Source organism: Aricia agestis, chromosome 16 (genome assembly GCF_905147365.1).
Source record: "Aricia agestis chromosome 16, ilAriAges1.1, whole genome shotgun sequence".
Lineage (NCBI taxonomy): Eukaryota > Metazoa > Arthropoda > Insecta > Lepidoptera > Lycaenidae > Aricia > Aricia agestis.
In genome coordinates this window covers 2,608,234-2,619,244 of record NC_056421.1, presented here as the reverse complement: position 1 = coordinate 2,619,244, position 11,011 = coordinate 2,608,234, and positions in this window count along the sequence as shown.

Sequence of the window (11,011 nt, the reverse complement as noted above, 5' to 3'; positions counted from 1 at the left end):
TCCAAGATTATTTTTTGTTTGAATTGATGTTAGTTGGGCTGGCCACGTTAGCCGTATGCTTCCCGACCGCTGCACGCTGGGCAAAGATATCGACAGAGTGGGTACCTGAAGATGGAAGACGCAACCGTGGCCGGCCTAGGAAAAGATGGCGTGATGAGCTGGTGGCGTACCAGACGGGCTGGCCAATGGTGGCGCCGGAGCGAGACAAGTGGAAGACCCTGGGGGAGGCCTTTGCCCAGCAGTGGGATAGCATAGGCTAACAAAAAAAAATGATGTTAGCTATCCAAAACACAACACAATACAGTAGATCGGCCAAAATCTTCATACCCCTATGTACTAAATTGGCAGTTTTCAGTTGCGTGAGACATCTTACAAATCTGTCAAATCCATACAAATTTAGAAATGCATCTACGCCGTACGCGTCGCCTTGCGGTCTGAATTGACCGCGGCAGTTGATGGACCTGCGTCAATTGGTTGGATTATGTCAATTCAATGTTAGGGTTGATTCAGACCGCAACGTGACGCGTAGATGCATTTCTAAATTAGTATGGATTTGACAGATTTGCAAGACGTCTGACGCGATTGAAATCTGTCAAATCCATACAAATTTAGAAATGCATCTACGCGTCACGTTGCGGTCTGAATCAACCCTTAGTCGTGATCTGACGGTCGGGTTTGACGTAACGCGACCAAATTTAGTAGGTCCCCCATCTGCCTAGGAATCAATTTCTCTGAATATACATGCATGTATATGTATGCTTTTATACTCGTATGAAATTAGAGTGGTTAGTTTTTAAGTGTCAGACAGACCGCTTATTTTCTAGCAGTGATCGATAGTAATTATCTGATATAGAATCAGCAGAAAATACATTAACTGATGCATCCGGATTTCTGAATACGGAAATCGTGTAGCCGGCCAGCCCAAATGATATAATAATAATATCTATGGACGCTTCATACCACGTCAGTCTGGCCCCGTGCTAAATACCTGAAGGACTTGTGTTACCAGACAACGGAAATATATTTAATACTTTTATACTATACGTATAAAAAAATATAATTACGTATAAAAAAAATAGAACGCCTCCGTGGTCTAGTGGTACTCGGAGGTCGTGGGTTCGATTCCCGCGTTGGAAACATGTTATTTCCAAGTTTGGTTAGGACAATGCAGGCTGATCACCTGATTGTCTGACAAGTAAGATGATCCATGCGTCGGATGGGCATGTAAAAAGTCGGCCCTGCGCCTGATCTCTCGCCGGTCGTGTCGGTCTGCCGTCTTACTGGGTTATGAGAGTAAAGGAATAGAGAGTGCTCTTGTGTACTGCGCACACACTTGGTCACTATAAAATTACTCCTGCGTAGCTGGCCTGGTTTCAATAAAACCGGCCACCGTCACCGAAACCGGTGTGGGAGCTATTATTATTATTACTATACGCATATTTAAGATTATTATTATATCATAAAAATATTTTATACACATGCATGACCCAGGAACTTTTTTTTAACTTTTTGTTCCGTCGGCGGGATTCGAACCCGCGACACCCGGCATGAGCTACCAAACAGCCCACCAACTGAGCCACAGAGGTCGTCACTTCGTCGATATCACGCCTTAAACTTCATAGATATGGCGGGACGACGTCTGCCGGGCCCGCTAGTTAATTATAATATTAATCATTCAATAATAACAATCATCATATAAGAAACAATCAACAAACCTTATTATCAAAGCCAATAATAGGAAAACGTGTGCAAACAGCTACGGCGTAGCGCCACGTGCTACGACGTGCTACGCGCTACGATGGAGCTACGCAGCTACGGACATTGTTGTCCACGCTGTGCCTTTTTCTGTTCGTCAAGGGCATGCGTTATAGCGCAGTCACGTGAGGCATGCCCGTGACGCATGCCCTCTGACCGTATCCAAAACTTCAAATATGACAATATTGGCGTTGCGTTTCTTGACGCATTCAATTATTGAATGCGCCAATATGAAAGTTGATGACGAAAATTGACGATGAAAGTGCACAGTGTGGACATAGGTAATAATATTTTTTATTCTGCGGCAAAGCGAAAAGGAATTTATGTGTGAATAATGAATATATATTATATAATCTTTATTTTTATATTACATATCTTTATTATACAGGCTGTAACAAAACATAGTGATAATACTTGAGGGTGTGTATGAGTCCCGCGTATAGAGTTTAGTGTATTTTTTTTTACTTTTGTATGGGAAAACTCATGACATTGGGGCGCTTGCCCATACAAAACACAAAAAATGGTCTTTCAGCGCTGCTACTTTCACAACGAACTATATATATATATATATATATATATATATATATATATATATATATATATATATATATATATATATATATATATATATATATATATATATATATATATATATATATATATATATATATATATATATATATATATATATATATATATATATATATATATATATATGGGAACATGCACACCCTAAAGTATTATCACTTAGTTTTGTTACACCCTGTATATTGTATCAATTCAACATCGAGATTCCAAACAATAATGACACGAATATTATGATTTGATATGATCATCAAATGTTGTTCTAAAGTGAGAATCGAACCCCCGTCTTCCGAGTCAAGCCACTAGACGAGAAAGGCGTTAAACATTATAAAACTCTTAAGTGGCTTCTTCACGTTGGCCTATGATGGACCAATACAAGCGATTACAAACATATAGAATATTCGTCCTTAATTGCCCATCGACGTCGATTACGGGCAGACTTACGCAATCCTGTGGGGTGAGCCAAAATCTTTTCGTTTTCGCTTCGTTATAGAATCGCCGATGAAAATGTATGGAATTGACATAAGCGTTCGTTAATATGACGTTGACGTTCGACTCGTCTTATGTCAATTCCATACATTTTGCTCAGCGATTCTATAACGAAGCGAAAAAGAAAAAGTTTCGGCTAAATCGCCTGGTGACAATCATGTTCAACATAAAGATGCCTCTAAAGTACTGCAATAAGCTTTGACAGACAAGACACTTTCGCATTTATAATATTAATATGGGTTTGACAAATCAAACTCATACTAATATTATAAATGCGAAAGTATCTTGTCTATAGGGCCAATCATGTTCAACATGAAGATGACTCTTAAATAATTGCAATAAGCTTTGTCAAACCCATACTTAATATTATAAATGCGAAAGCGTGTCTGTTTGTCTCTATGTATGCCTGTTATCTCTCTTACCAAACCGCTCAACCGATTTTGGTGAAATTTTGTATGGGAATACTTTCAGACCCGGGAAAGGACATAGGATACTTTTATCCCGGATAAATGAACGGTTCCCACTCGATAAACGAATTTTGGCGCAACGGAGTTGCGGGCGTCATCTAGAAACTCATATTAGTAACAACCGTTGAGAAAGCCAAGTGGAAATTAGATCTGACTCCGCGCCAAGTTCAACAATACGATTAGCGCTGTTTGATATTAATTACCGGGGGTTAAAGACTCGCAGACTACGGCTTCGCGCAAAACCGGCGCTAAAAGCTGCGTCAACATTATGTGCAGGTGATCTTGTCCAAACGCGTGCAGACATACTGACAAACTTCCATGCATTTTCGCAGTTTTACTAAACTATAAAAGCTAAACACTGGATTTTATTATTATTAGATTATATTTAACAAGAATGCACGCTAATGAATAACTTTAATATGCCATTCAATAAAACATAAAGATAGCAAATTATTTTAGTTTGGGTTGCACCAGAGGCGTGGTTAAAGTTAAAGTTATGGTCAAAGTTATGGTTATAGTTAAGGCTAACTTTAACTTTAACCACAGAATTTGACAGAAGACATTGCTGGTCCGACAAGGCTTTATAAGAACGTGGGCGTAGGCGCTGCTGGTAAAGGACAACCATAGGAGAACTGTCAAAAATGGCGTTTTTGTATGATGACAGCGTTAGTTCCTTTTTGCGCCACGTGTATCTAAAGTCGAGCTCAAGGTTATGGTTAAATATGGCGTTCATTTTTTACTTTAACCAAAGATTTGACATTTTGCATTGTTTTATAAGGTATATAGTTAAAGTTACAGTTATAGTTAAAGTAAGTTGGTGCAACCCACCCTTAAATTAACAAACCATTTATTGATGTAAATAATTAGAAGTAGGAACTATTGCTTCAAAGACCCTTGCTTTCTTCTTATAACAAAATGATTATCATTATAGTTTAAGTTTTGCTTTGATGTTTGAGATTTCACGGCACTGCCTCTGCTAATTCAAGCAAAAATGCGACAGGCCTCGGGACATTTCTTTTTTCGAAAAAAGTCAAATAGTAATTTAAAATGTACATTAGGCTTGATCCTTCTCAATCTCAATGTCTGCTCTTTTACATATTATATAAACCACTAACATAAATGGAAAACAAATAAACAAACACAATGAAGAGCACAGTATTTTAGTAACCTCAATACTTTAAATTGTTATTGTAGATTTTTAGTATGCTCTAGAAATATTTTGTTAGACCTAAAATAACAAGACATAGATCCATTTTATGTTAACATCACTTACGTACCCAAGAACTAGTAATAATAATAGTATTTTCGTAAAGACGATATGTGGGTTAGATCAGCTCATAAAAAGTAAAACATCCAATTCTATTAAACTTTGACGATGTTATTTTAGTAATGTGATTTTCAGAGCTGTGTATCTAGAATGATCTGGAAACTGAAACAGATATCAGATGGTTAATTTTTTTGTTAGAATTCCGTTTCCATTAGACATATTACTGATACGTGATGTATCTCAAAAATTTATAGTACCGGAGCCCTAGAACAATTTTTTTTTATACTATCAAGCTTTTTTGAGAGTAGCTTCATTTTGATAAGACGAACAACATTTTTATTTGCGAAAACGACAAAACTTACAGAGCCCTATAATGGAACACTAACGAGCTGATTTTTTGTATATATTGATAGATTAATAGTCATATAATTTAATTTAAGTGTCCTACAAATAAAACAGTCCATATTTTAGGACCATCAATTCAAAGTATAAAATCCTTTTTAATTATGTTAGCTACCACTTCAAGATTTTTCGCAGATAAAAATGTTGTTCCTCTTATCAAATGAAGCTACTCACAAAAAATAGCTTGAATAATAAAAAAAAATGTTCTTGGGTTTGATTTGATTTGATAGTCCATAACTCACCACGAACGTTTTGTAAAGTTCCGAGAGGATTGACCAGCTTGGCGGCGAACACGTAGATTTTTGCTTGCTTCGAGCATATTGGCTGTTTATAATGTTAGCCTAATATTTTAGTAGAGCATTTACGTGCTTGCTTCGAGCTTGATGTGATTTTATATTTTTTGCTTGACATGGCGTTATGACGGTACTGACTGCCGTGCTGGATCAAGTGCTTGACGGATACATTAAACTTATTGAGCAAGCTACACAAGTCTACGTGCTTGCCGTCAAGCTGCTTGATCGTCTGGAAATCCCTTGCATATTTATTTAACGAGATTCTTTTGTTTAAATGCTGACATTATCGTAAGTGTTAACAACAGTTTATCATCATCAGCTCGCTGCAAAATTTTGGGGCTATTATAAATTCCTCAATTTACTTATATTATTTTCCATATATACAATTATTTAGGTTTCTCCCTACACTGTTCACATTTTTCATCCGCTTTTGGCATTACCGTCCACAACCATTAAAATACTACACTCTACAGTAATGTCCAAATAGGTAAGAGTCAGTACACATCGTGACGCGGTGTGGCGGAATTTTGAGATGGCTATTTACGCGCGGCCCCACTCACGTAAATATACTATCCTACAGGATATAAAATACGAAAGATAGAAAGTGTCTTTCCCGTTGTCTATACCTGCATCAATTGGACATTCAAACCTTTTTTTATATCAAGTAAGAAGACTATCTTAGATAGCAAAAACACATAATAAGCTTAATATTAAGTTACCTCTTTTTATATCAGGTAAAATGCATAAGAATATTATGTCATATTGTAGTTCGAGTTTCGATTAAATAAAATTTCGAACTGCTATCTTGGAAATGTTCTGTGAACCAACCTTAAGGGTCAAACTCAGACTGCAACGCGACGCGTAGATGCATTTCTAAATGCATGGATGAATGACAGATTTTGCAAGACATCTCACGCGATTTAAATGTGTCAAATCCATACAAATTTAGAAATGCATCTACGCGTCGCGTTCCGGTCTGAATCAACCCTTAGTGTTTTTAAGTCTGAAGACAAATAAGATGTTTTGAGCGGCGCCGGGCAGTCGCGTCCTGCTTGGGTCTCTGCCAATCATTGATTGAGCCTGCGTATTTATCCGCGCGTTTTATCTAACTTGGCTTAGTTGAGTGAATTTGGGAGTTTCGACTTTTATCTATATCTATACTAATATTATATAGAGGTAAACTTTGTTTGTTTGTTTAATTGTAATGAATAGGCTCAAAAACTACTGGACCGATTTAAAAAATTATTTCGAAAGCTACATTATTTACGAGTAATATAGGCTACTTTTTATTTTGGAAAATATAGGGTTCCGTAAGATATTTCAGTTTTTCGGAAACAACCAGAAAATTTACTTATTTTGCGTACGCTGCCTAAACTATAAAAGATAGAATTATACAATGTTCTAAGTAAATGTAGATCTTATAAATATCTACAAAAATGTCTACGACACACTATACCTATGTCCAGTGAGGCACAACAACCATTTTTTGATTTAAAAACTTAATTTCTTTTTGGACTACATTTAAACGCCTTTATTTTACTCATGCTAATAAGCCTTATCAAAATAAATTATTTTATCACTAAGTACAATTTATGTAGATTGTATTCGGTCTTTGAATGATTAAAATTGGACGTTTGGTTTAGAAGTTATGGCGAAATTAAAATATTGCAATTTACGCCCGTTTCGAAGTGGGCGCTACCAATGCGGGGCGCTCGCTCGCTCGCGCTATCACTACATAATATTTAATATTATTTATATATTAATATTAAAGTATTTCGCCCATATTATTATTTTATTGAAGTGACTAAATAAGTATAGCACCATGGCAACGTCCATCGCTATTCCGTCGCACAAACAATGGTCCGGACTCCGGACGCCGCGCCGTCAATCTCGAGTTGTAGTAATTTACTATTATTTATTGCACTTATCAATATAAAAAGTAGCCAGTAGCCGATTCTCAGACCCACTGAATATGCATATATAAGATTTGGTAAAAATCAGTAACTCCGTTTCGGAGGAGTACGGTAACTAATATTGTGACACGAGAATTTTATATAATATTAAGATATAAGATTACGAAACAAAGTCGCTTTTTTCCCTCATGTCCTTTTGTTCGGATTTTGATGCGGTTTTCTTTAATAGATAGACTGATTCAAGAGGAAGGTTTATAAGTATACGCACATAACATTCATTAAATAGTGGAGAAATACTGTTATTGTTGGGGTTTCTAATGTGCAGTGATGTCGTAAATAATTCCTTTTTTTTCCGCTTACATTGCAAACGCAGGCTGACCCCTACAAGATTTATCAAAATAATGTACCAAGTATTGTACACATTGAAAAGGTCTACAGTAAACTCCGCGATGGTATATGTACTTATATCTCTTATGGATATCCCACAATAACATTTTTTTGTCATTTACTTTTAACTTCAAATAATAGCTAATTTTCGAAGCGATTTTAACCAATACAGCAATAATTCTTATTCAATTAAATACTTTAAATACATTATTGATTATGGCCTTTTACAGCATATTAAGATTTTAAATGAATATTTTCGAAGATATTACAGATTTAAAAATTGCGGGACGTAGCTTTTGCGGTAGTAGGTACCGACCAATGCGGGCCACGGGTAGTAATGAACATAAATTATTTAAAATCAAAACTACTGAATTGATTTTAATCATTTTTTCAGTGACATAGGCTATAATATATTTTATACCCGTGCGAAGCCGGGACGGGTCGCTAGTCTATATATATAAAAATGGATTTTGAAATGTGTTAGTCGCGCTAAAACTCGAAAACAGCTGGACGGATTGGGCTCATTTTAGTCTTAAAATATTCGTAGAAGTCCAGGGAAGGTTTTAAAATGACACGAAGTTCACCGGGACAGCTAGTCTTATATATAAAAATGGATTTCCAAATGTGTTAGTAACGCTAAAACTCGAAAACGGCTGAATGGATTGGGCTAATTTTAGTCTTAAAATATTCGTAGAAGTCCAGGGAAAGTTTTAAAGTGACACGAAGTTCACCGGGACAGCTAGTTTGGAATAAAATTAAGTAATATTTTTTATAGCTAAGCTATGGCTTGGTTAGCATATGTCCGTGCGAGTTAGTCAGTTCTTATGCATTAGTAGCTTTGACTTATTCAAAACAGATTGTTTAATTTGGAAATAACCTAAGGAAATAATTTTTATTTTTTTCATATAATAATATTTTATAATTAGACGTTTTATGTTTTGAAGAAGAATGGAAGGAGATTCTTATATTAATCCTGGGCCGATAGCTTTATTGTTCAGTGGCTTAGGCTGTATTGACAGAGCGCGGTCGTAACCTTTATGTCTTAGTTTCAAAAAGAGGTCATGTTTGGGCAAGGCGGGTTTTCAATAGGCCCTAAAAATTTCACAAAAAATATAGCTGGTTTTTGCAAGACTGGGCTAGCGCTCGATCAGGGAATTTAAAAATTTATTACAGCAACCCAAAAACATACAAAATATAGCTTGCATTGTGTTTTCTCAGAGAGTAGGCTTAGTGGTGGCTCAAAGGTGATAAGCTATTTAAACCTATCTGGAACTACTAAAGTTAAAAGTTGAGTTTACTGTATGTATATTGTAGTCTACATAATTTTTGTCAATAGCTACAAATTATAGGTTATAGGTCACGTTGAGCTTCGTCGTATGCTATGCACATGCGGTTTTGCTCGATAGTTTTACTCCAAATCGAGAATAATTACTGTGTTGACCGCAAAACGGACAGTTCGAAGGCTCGTATCGAGCCGCCCGAAGGCTCGCATCGAGCCTGCTTCATGATATTAAATATATCGATTTAGAATAAAACTATCGAGCAATGCTGAATCCCGAGCCGCGGGTTTTGCTCGACGTTATTGCTCGATCCAGACCCTCCATACCCTGATGTGGGTATGGAGGGAGGTGCACACACATACAGTACCTATATAATATTATAAAAGCCTTCTTTCTAATGGAGGGTAAAAACCGTAAGCCAGGCGGCCAAGCCGCGGCGGCCAGGCCGCTGCGGCCATCGAGATATATACTTTAGTATGAAACCGCCATAGACGACGCGAAACCTGGCCGCAACGCGACCTGCGGCCACACCATACATTCGATGGCCGCTAGTGCGCGCCCGGGCTAAATGAATACTTAGCAGTATGGTGCTCCTCCTAAATATCGTACTCCAAGAGACACAAGGGAAATGAAAATAATATATTTATGTTACTGTATATTTGAACGTCACAAAATCTACCACAACACCAGTGGATACATTTCCGCTACAATAGTAAACATTTAGGTTTCTACAAAATTGTAAATACTCTAGAAAACGTATAGTAACGACTTGTAGGACAATCGTTAGAAGATATATAATTAAGATTACATAGCCAAGAAGTTACATAATATTATATTACGTAGATTTAAATACTAGGGTACTCAATACAATGGTCTTTCTCAGCGTAAATAAATTTTCTTATCTCCTGGAGTTAATTCCAAATAGGCCTTGATTTTGACAGTAATATCAGTTAGAAATATTTGTAAATACAAGAATGTATTCTTAAATGTATATTAATAAATACATTAGAAAATTTCAAGGAGAGAAGAACTCTAGGAGAAACTAACAAATTAATCTTATATCTTTAAACGAGCAATTCTTGAATATATGTGTATTGATACCTCTTTTTTGAAGTCGGTTATATATATATATATATATATATATATATATATATATATATATATATATATATATATATATATATATATAAATGGAATCTCGGAATCGGCTCCAACGATTTACATGAAATTTTGTATATAGGGGGTTTCGGGGGAGATAAATCGATCTAGCTAGGAATCATTTTCATCAAATACCGAGCAAAGCTCGGTCAAATAGCTAGTTATTATTATTGGCGTAGTCATAATAACCGACTTCAAAAAAGAGGTATCAATTCGACCCATATGTATGTAATATTTCACGAACTACCCAGTTTTCGTACATATTACTCTATATCAGCGTCTGAACAAAAATGTGCCGAACAAAAGTGTATGTTTGTATGTTTGTTTTCCCATATCTCCGGAACTACAAGTCCGATTTAAGTAATTATTTTTTGTTTTTCAACTCTGTTGTTCAACTTAGGGAATACTGTAAGTTTAATCAAAATCGGTTCAGTAGTTTTTGAGATAGAGCATTTTAATTATTTATTACATACAATTTTGAAGTCAGTTATATCTTTTTCAAATACTATTATTTCTTACTCAGCACAAAGTTTCCAAAGCGGTTGTTGCAGTATAACAACAAAGCTTGAAGGATTTGCTAAACTGGGACTGGGCGCATCATATTACAATCCCTACCACTGGACAAAAATAACCACAGAATGGGCCTTCAAAAAGGTGTGGACTCGTGGCCAACTAAGGATGGCGTAGAAGCGACAGGAAAATAAGACTTTTGGGGAGACTTTGACACAGGGCCGGTTTTAGCATCAGCGCCCTGGGTGAGGATTCTTCGGCGCCCAGGGTGCTGGCAGTGCTGAAAAAATTGGCGCCCGTATTATTTGCCTTCAGCGTAAGGGACGCTGCTATAATCCTGGACCCTGGGCGGTCGCCCAGCGTCGCCTTCCCCTAACGCTGCTATTGCTTTGGCAGCATAGGCTCTTAAAAAATTAGGCCAATAGTTGAAAAAACGTACGATTGGATAGTTTGCCCTATAGAATAACACATTTAATAATAATTAATTAGATCCATAAACATTTAT